The following is an 8,903-nucleotide window of genomic DNA, read 5'->3' as shown; positions in this document are numbered from 1 at the left end:
TCATCTCAGTCCTAAATGATTGCCCCCTTATGCTGATGAGATTGTGCCTCCATTTTCTAGATTCCCCAACCAGGGGAAATAATCTCTCAGCGTCCACCCTATCAAGTCCTTTCAGAATTTATATTTCAATGAGATCACCTCTCATTTGACTAAACTCCAGAGAATATAGACCCAATTAACTCAGCCGCTCATCATAGGACAACCCTCTCAACACAGGGATCAATCTAGTGAACCTTCACTGCACTGCCTCCAATGCAAGTATATCCTTCCTTAAATATGGATACTAAGGGCTGAATTTCCATCTCCCAATGGAGCTGAGAATCAGAGGTTCGCAAAACACTGAAATTGTTTTTCTTCACTGGAAAAGCAGTTTTCTTGTGCCTTCCCACCCTGACACCAATTTTGTATGGCCATTTAGAGGATTGGGAAGTATTTGGATGCAAAATATGCAAGCACCTTTTCCAAGGTCAGGGTTCCCATTGTGAGGACCACAGGAAAATTGCATTTTCACCCACAGACTACTTTTGTGAGCTGGTGTATGTTTTGGAAGACCTAAATAAACACACCTCCTTGGTGAGTTCGTGACCACTTGGAGAAGCCTGCAGAGAATTGGGAACATTCTGAAAGGTAAGCGTTTTGACGCTTTCAAATGTCACTATTACATGCTGTATTGTAATGTAGATGTGTTTTTCATGTAATGATTCATTATAGGGATCTGTCCTGCACAGGTAAGTTGACCCTTACATACACTAGCCCACTAAAATGCATTGACCAAATTGCATTACAGTGCTTTTCCAATTGTCAGAAGTGCTGTAACGCATTAAAAATGTAAAATAAATGTCCTGTCAGCCTCCCCTGTCACGTTTGCATTGTGATTTACATCGGCTGACAGCTGTGGCTTTTTTAAAAAATCCCTGCTTTTGAAATTTGAAAATAATCTCTGCACTTGGCCTCCTACATTGATTTACAGGCGCTCTGCTTTGAAATTTTGGGGAGACGGTGTAGTAGCGGTAATGTCACTGGAATTTGAATTCAATTAATAAATCTGCAATATAAAGCTGGTCTTAGTAATAGTGAACCATGAAACTATCATTGATTGTTGTAAAAACCCATCTGGTTCACTAACATCCTTTAGGGAAGGAAATCTGCCATCCTTACCTGGTCTGGCCTATATGTGACTCCAGACCCACAGCAATGTGCTTGATTCTTAACTGTCCTCTGAAATGGTCCAGAAAGCCAATATAGGGCAATTAGCGGTGGGCAACCAATGCTGGCCTTGCCAGCAATTCCCATATCCCATGAAAGAATAAAGAAAAAAGTGGAAATGAGTCACCATTCTGTTCTGACATTTTCAGTTAATATAGCTGGAAGCTTTTGTTATGACAGCTTATTATGATAAATTCTTCGCTGTGTTTCAAAAGCTAATAAATGGCATCTGCTTTGCAGGTGGTCTATTGAAATAAGAATGATTGAAACTTTTACGAGGCTGTAATAGCAGAATATGCCATTGATGTGGTTTCTTGTTTGTTTACAAAACTAATAGGTACTTAAAGTATTACTTTTTTTTAAGAATTGTTTTTCTTTCTTTCCATATCAGCGATAGCGTCTTTGAATTCAGAGTTTTATTAGATTGTTAGAGGTTTAAGTTTTTTCCAAGGGCTTTAAAATAATTCTCATTGCTACTGCGTGGCTGCTGAGGACTGTACATAATGGATACTGGGTGAGTATGGAGGATACTTGGGGACGCATGAAGGGAGGCATGGGGATCTGAGGGAAAATGGGGTGGGTGGGGTGTAAGGGGGTATAGGAGATCTCAGGGAGCATGGAGTGGCATGGAGGCTGCATGGGGGCAGTGAGAAAAGTGAGGGATGAGGATTAGGGAGCCTTTAAATCATGTTGGGAGCTGGGCTAGTGCGTTGGAGAACTGATCGAGGTGGCCTTCTAACCGGTCCGCCACCGCACCTGCACACCTCACGCACTCTATTGTGGCTCGCAAAGTGCATTACAAATTCAACCCCATGTACGAAAAGACAAAAATCCTAGCCAAGTTTGCATACGTGTTGGAATGCATTTTGGAAAGTGCAAAAAGTGCGTAGCTATGATTTTGCTGAGCCCACACAAAAATCAGGTACATGTCATGTAGAGTTCACCCTGAACGTGCTCTGTTTGACCTGGCCTGAACCCATCCATATTTGCAGCTGAAGATCATTTAAGTTAGCCCAACGTATCACAAGTCCAGACCTATTCCTTGGTGTGGCCTTACACCTGGAAAGAGGGGCAGTAATCATGCCACTTCTGCTAGTGCAAGGCTGTGGGGCATTCTGGCTGTCATCCCAGAAGATGGTGTACAATATCAGCAATAAAACGTTATTAACCTTTATCCTGGCACCATATTTATGCTGATGATATCTTTTCAGATCTTCTTAATCGAGTGGAGCTGGACACAAAGCTGAAAGGCTCAATTGTTCTGGTCACAGCTCCAATTCAAGATCAAAATAAGTGCGAAGTCTCATTATACCTTTCCAGCCTTGCTCACAAAGTGAATGGAGACCTGTCATCACAGTTCTTCACACCTCTTCATCACTTTGCATCTGGGTATTGAGCATTTCCCAAGTTCAAAGCAGAGGAAAATAAGGCATCGCACGTATTAGGCAATATGTTTTAATGAGAAACAGTAGAGCAACAGATAAGAATGAACCAAGACGTTGCATTATATGTGATGGGAAAATGGAAGAATCAGGTATCAAAACACCACCCCCAACCTTCACCCCCATGCCAGCTTAATGCCAGTTTAGTGTGTAATTTGTTTGCAGCAATTCTGAAAGAGGTAGATACAAACTAATCAGACGAGGCCAGTATTGAGGAAACAGCATCAGAATTGGGAATAAGAAAAATTAAGGTCAGAGGGATTAGCTGATTTAACAACAAAATCATGGGTACAGATGGGCTGAAAGCAAGGAATAGATACTGCATACTGTGTCAGAGATTAAAAGTGGGTTGTGCATCTGCAGATTCAGCCAACACGTTGCTTGCAGTATCAGTGGAGAGAAGACACAGCAAGGTAGCAAAGATAGTACAAAAAAGGCTTACAATCTTCCTCGGATTCCTAGCACTGTCTTTGAGAGGTAGAATGTATCATACCCAAGATGATCCATCACTTGTCAAAATATCACAATTCTCCCCTGCAACTCGATCGAGTGATTCAGATTTCCAACTGAAATTAACGTGTATCTTAATTTAAAATGGATCACTTGCTGGCGTACAAATTTATTCTGGCCATTTCCCATTCATGTGGTCTCTGAAATCGTAAGCCATCCCTGAAATCATTAAAAGATCACATAGAAAGCTGATTAAAGACTCTTTTTGGGAGATTGCATTTGGAATCATTTATGGCACAAAAGGTGGCCATTCGACCCATCAAGTCTATGCCAGCGTCCTGCAGAGCAATCCAGTCATTCCCACCCCCCTGCTTGATACCCGTAGCCCCTAGGAGTTTATCTCCTTCGAGAGTCCATCCAATTTCTTTTTGAAATTTGTAAAGAAAATATCATTCTTCCAATATTACTGTGGGATACTGTGAATCAGGCCTGTGGGGGCTGTGTGGATGTTGTGTATGTGACTAATTTAATTAAACTAAAGGCAGTCAGACGGCAAGGTTTAAATCATCAAATGGTTAGGTGTAAAGGCAAGCATTTTTGACCTGGAGATGGACAACATGAATAGAAATTTACATTAGGAGATATATGAGGAGTTGAATTTTTAGCTGTTGAATTTCAAAGAGAAAGAAAAGGAAGTTTTACAACTGGCAAAGATCATAAACGAATAAAGTAGTTATTAACAACACAAAAACAAAAATAAAAATACCTGGAAAAACTCAGCAGGTCTGAAAACATCTGCGGAGAGGAACATAGTTAATGTTTCGAGTCCGTATGACTCTTCAACAGAACTAAGGAAAAATAGAAGAGAGGTGAAATATAAGCTGGTTTAAGGGGCGGGGGGGTGGGGGGGGGAGGGGGGGGTGTGGGACAGGTAGAGCTGGATAGAGGGTCAGTGATAGGTGGAGATTGCCAAAAGATGCCATAGACAAAAGGACAATGAGGTGTTGACGGTGGTGATATTAGCTAAGAAATGTGCTAATAGGTGACATTAAGGGTAGAAAGCAGGATGAGCAAGGTACAGATGGCCCTAGTGGGGGTGGGGTGAAGGGAAGGGATCGAAATAGGCTAAAAGGTAAAGATAAAACAATGCATGGAAATACATTTAAAAATAATGGAAATAGATGGGAAATGAAAAATCTATATAAATTATTGGAAAAAAGAGGGATCAGAAAGGGGGTGGGGATGGAGGAGAGAGTTCATGATCTAAAGTTGTTGAACTCAATATTCAGTCTGGAAGGCTGTAAAGTGCCTAGTCGGAAGATGAGGTGCTGTTCCTCCAGTTTGCGTTGAGCTTCACTGGAACATTGCAGCAGGCCAAGGACGGACATGTGGGCATGAGAGCAGGGTAGTGTGTTGAAATGGCAACGGACAGGGAGGTCTGGGTCTTGCTTGCAGACAGACTGAAGGTTTGGTCTCTCCAATGTAGTTATTAAGTTTACTTTTCCCGAAAGTAGTGGCCATAAAGACAACATGAAAGATTTTTATATTCTAGGAAAAGTAACTTCCAAAGAAAGTTAAGAACAATGGGTTTAAAGATGAAAGAGAAAAACATATTTTCTCAAAAACATAAGGAAAGCTGTATGAGGTGTGGTCATGTGAAGTCCTGAAGAGTGTGCTGTGCAAGGGCAGACCTGTGAAGGAAGCAACCTCTAGCCATCCCAGAGAAGTGTCTAGTTACTCCAGAAAGCAAAGTCTTGTTACAAGCCTTGGATTTCCATTGTCAAGTAAGAGAGAGAAAGAAACCATGTGAGATACCTCCCCTATAGCAGCAGCAGGTGACTTGCAGTAATATTATTGGATGTCTTATAGATTAAGGGTCTATTAGGATCTGTTGCCTGGACAAATGTGTTTATTTGTGATTCTAGCTAAGTAGAAATCTTTTGAGAAATGTGATAAGACTAAATTTAATGGTGTAACTCTAATCTTGTGTGTTTAAGGTTACTTTTCTTTTGTTAATAAATATTTTAACTTAATATTTAAAATCTCCAAAAGTGGTAGAGGAATCTTTACTTCTGATTCCAATACATGTACCTTCTCATAATAAATAAATAGCTTGACCAAGTTTCCCTTTGGGATTTGATCAGCCCCGGCAATTACCACCAGCCATATCATAACAAATGATTCATTGTTTCTGCACCTACCTTGTTTGTGGGCAGCAAATTCCGGGACATTACCACTTGCTGCGTAAAAAAGTTCTTCCTCACACTCCTCCTGCATCTTTTGCCTAAAATATTAAAGCTATGTCCCCTAGTCCCCGTACCATCAACTAATGGCAAGAGTTTTTCTTTGTATATGTTATCCAAGTCTGCCTTAATCTTGCACACCTCTATCAAGTCTCCCCTCAACCTCCTTTGCTCCAAGGAGAACAATCCCAGTGGAAAACCCCCATCCCTGGAACAATTCTGAAAAATCTCCACCCTCTCAAGGATCTTCACATTTCTCCTAAAGTGTGATGACCAAAAACTGGAGCTTTATAAAGGTTCAGCATAATTTCCCTGCTTATTGTACTCAATGCCTATACTTATGAAGCACAAGATCTCATATGCTTTGCTAACTACTCTCTCAACATGTTCTGCCACCTTCAAAGGTTGATGCATAAGCACCCCCAAGGCTCTCTGTTCGTGGACACTCTTTAGAACTGTGCCATTAGGTCGATATTGCCTCTCCCTATCCCTTCTGCCAGAATGCATCACCTCTCGCTTCTCTGTATTAAATTCCACCTGTTACTTGTCTGCTCATTCTGCTAGCCTTTTTGTCTTGTTGCAGGCAATTTCTATCATCCTCACTATTTACCACTCCTCCAAGTTTGGTTTCAGTGGCAAAATTCTTATCTGACATCCAAGTCATTTATACATAACAAAAAAAGCATTGTTCCGAGCACTGTCTAGCACCCTCTAGTCCAAAAAACAACCATCTACCACAACTCACTGGGCTGAATTATCCCCTTGTCGGGGGGGGAAGTTGATGGGAGGGCGCGTTTGGGAGCGCTTCCGATTGGCGCCCCCGATCGGAGGCGCGGCACCATTTTACGTGGGCGGGCCAATTAAGGCCTGTTCAGCGTGACGTCCGCAGGGAAGCGCTATGCGCTCCCTGTGCAGGCGGGGGAGGGGGGATTCCTAAAATCGAGAGTGCGCTCTTTCGCGCATGCGCATGTCAGAGCACACTCATCTCTCTAAGGCTAAGTGCGTCCTTCGGGAGATCGGCTCAAAATGTGTAAAAGCTCAAAATAGAAAAATAAAATTTCCCTAACATGTCCCCTCATGTGACAATGTCACATGAGATGGGACATGTTCATAATTTCCAAAAAAACTTTATTAAAATTTTTAAAACCCTGCATAAAACCTCATCCCGCCGGTGGATGAGATTTCATGCTTTTTCAAGTTCCTGCCGGGGCTCCTGGCCTGTCCGCCAGCCTTAAGGTTGGACGAACAGGTCCACCAATTGCTTTAATTGCTCTGTCAATGGTCTCAATTGGCCATTGACAGGTCGGCGGACGAGCAGCTGATTTTGCTGCGCCCCCGCCTTCCTGAAAATTTAAATGGGGCGGGGTGACGTCGGGAGTTCCGCCCAACATCATCCCGCGTCATTTTACACGTCGGCGAGCGGGCCCCGAGCAGTAAAATCCAGCCCACTACTTCTGTCCTTAAGCCAATTTTTAAAATCCAATTGGACACTGACCTTTCTATTTCATAGCCCTCAATGTTATCAATCAGCCTTTTATTTGGTACCTTGTCAAACGTTTTCTTAAAAATCCATCTGGGCAACATCTGCCGTATTTCTTTCAACAACTTCCTCTGTTGCTTCATCAAAAATTCAATTAGTTTAGTCGAGTACACAAATCTTTGTTGGCTCTCCTTAATTAACTCAATTAACCCAAGTGCCCATTAATTTTTTCCCAGATTAAGGATTCCAAAACCTTACGCACCACTGATGTTAAATTAATTGGCTTGTAGATGCTTGGACTGTCACCTTTTTCTGAATAAGGGTATCATATTTGCCACTCTCTAATCCCCTGGCAACTCCCTCATATCTAGGGAAGATTTAAATATTAAGGGAAGCCCTTTGCTACCCCAACCCACCTTTTCCTTTAGCAACCTGGGCTGCAAGCACGTGGACCAGGTTACTTAGCCAGCCAGTCTTTCCAGTAATGCCACCCCTTCAATTTTCACAGTACCCATTGCTTTCATTATCTCCACTTGTACCGATATTTTGGTCAGATTCTTCTTCCCTAGCAAACATTGATACAAAGAACTCATTAAGTATTCTAGCCTTGCCATACATCTCTATGTATCATAACATCACCCTTTTTATCTCCAATTGGACCCACACTACCTCTTACTATCCACTTACTATTTACATGCTGGTAGAAGATTTTTGCCATTCTATTCTTATACTCTCTCTTTGCCTGTCTTATTTTCCTCTTCATCTCCCCTCTCAACCTATTGTACATGACCTGGTCCTTGCTTGAAGAATTCGCCTGACATGAATCATACACCCTTGTTCATCATAACATTATCATCCAAGGAGCCCTGTTTTTGGCTCCTTTACTTTTCACCCTTGTTCAAACGTACCGAGCCTGTACCTGAAGCATCTCTTCTTTAAAGATCACCAATTGTGTCATTATAGCTTTTCCTGCCAATGTTGGGTTCCATATTATCCTGCCTAGATCTCTTCTCATCATATTGAAATTAGCCCTTTTCCAATTTAGAAGTTTTATATTAGATTGTTCTTTACTCTCCTCCATTACTAATCTAAACCTTACAATATGATGATCACTGAAACCAAATGTTCCCACACAGACACTTGATCCACTTGGCCCACCTCATTTCCCAGCACCAGATTCAGCAATATCTCTTTTCTAGTTGGGCTGAGGGCATACTGGTCGCGGAAGTTCTCCTGAATACAGCTCGGAAAGTCCTCCCCCTCCTTACCCTTTACTTTAACATCAATCAATATTTTGGTAATTAAAGGTCCCCAAATATTAGCACCCTATAGTTCTTGCACATCTCTGTGATTTCCCTGCAGATTTATTCTTCTTCCCTCTCTCACCATTTGGAGGCCTTTAGGATATTCCAAGTAGTGCGATCTTACCTTTTTTGCTTCTCAACTCTAACCAAATGGACTCTGTCTTTGCCCCTTCAAGGAAATCGTCTCTTTCCAATACTACACGGCCTTCCCTAATCAGTACTGCCACCCTACCTCCCTTTTTTCCTGTTCTGTCTTTTCCGAACACTTCATATCCTGCATATTAAGTGCCGAGTCCTCACCATTTTTAAGCAATGTTTCCATTACTGCCACTACATCATATTCCCACATGGATATTTGTGGTCGTGCCTCATCCACCTTCTTCACCACACTTTGCGCATTTACATACATGTGTTGTAGTCCTGTCTTTGCATTCCTTGTAGTCCTTCTTAGCCTACTCCTATCTAATATTGTACTACTTCCTTCTCTACTACTGTCCAACAATCTCACTTTATGCATCTTATTCTTCTTTTCTATTCTATATGCTGGTGCCCAGCCCCCTGCTAATTTAGTTCAAACCCTCCCCAACCACACTAGTGAACGTTAGCAGGGGACGTTGGTCCCAGTCCTGTTGAGGTCCAACCCGTCCCTTTTGAATAGGTGCCTTTTGCTCCAGAACTGGTCCCAATGCCCCCAGAATCTGAAGGCCTCGCTCCTGCGCCATGTTTCAAGCCATGCATTTATCCTCCTCATCTTCCTGTTTCTACTCTGGCTAGCATG

This window comes from Cetorhinus maximus, chromosome 5 (genome assembly GCF_964194155.1).
Source record: "Cetorhinus maximus chromosome 5, sCetMax3.hap1.1, whole genome shotgun sequence".
In the NCBI taxonomy this organism is placed as follows: Eukaryota; Metazoa; Chordata; class Chondrichthyes; order Lamniformes; family Cetorhinidae; genus Cetorhinus; species Cetorhinus maximus.
The sequence above is the reverse complement of the archived record's forward strand: the minus strand, read 5'-3'. Positions refer to the sequence as shown.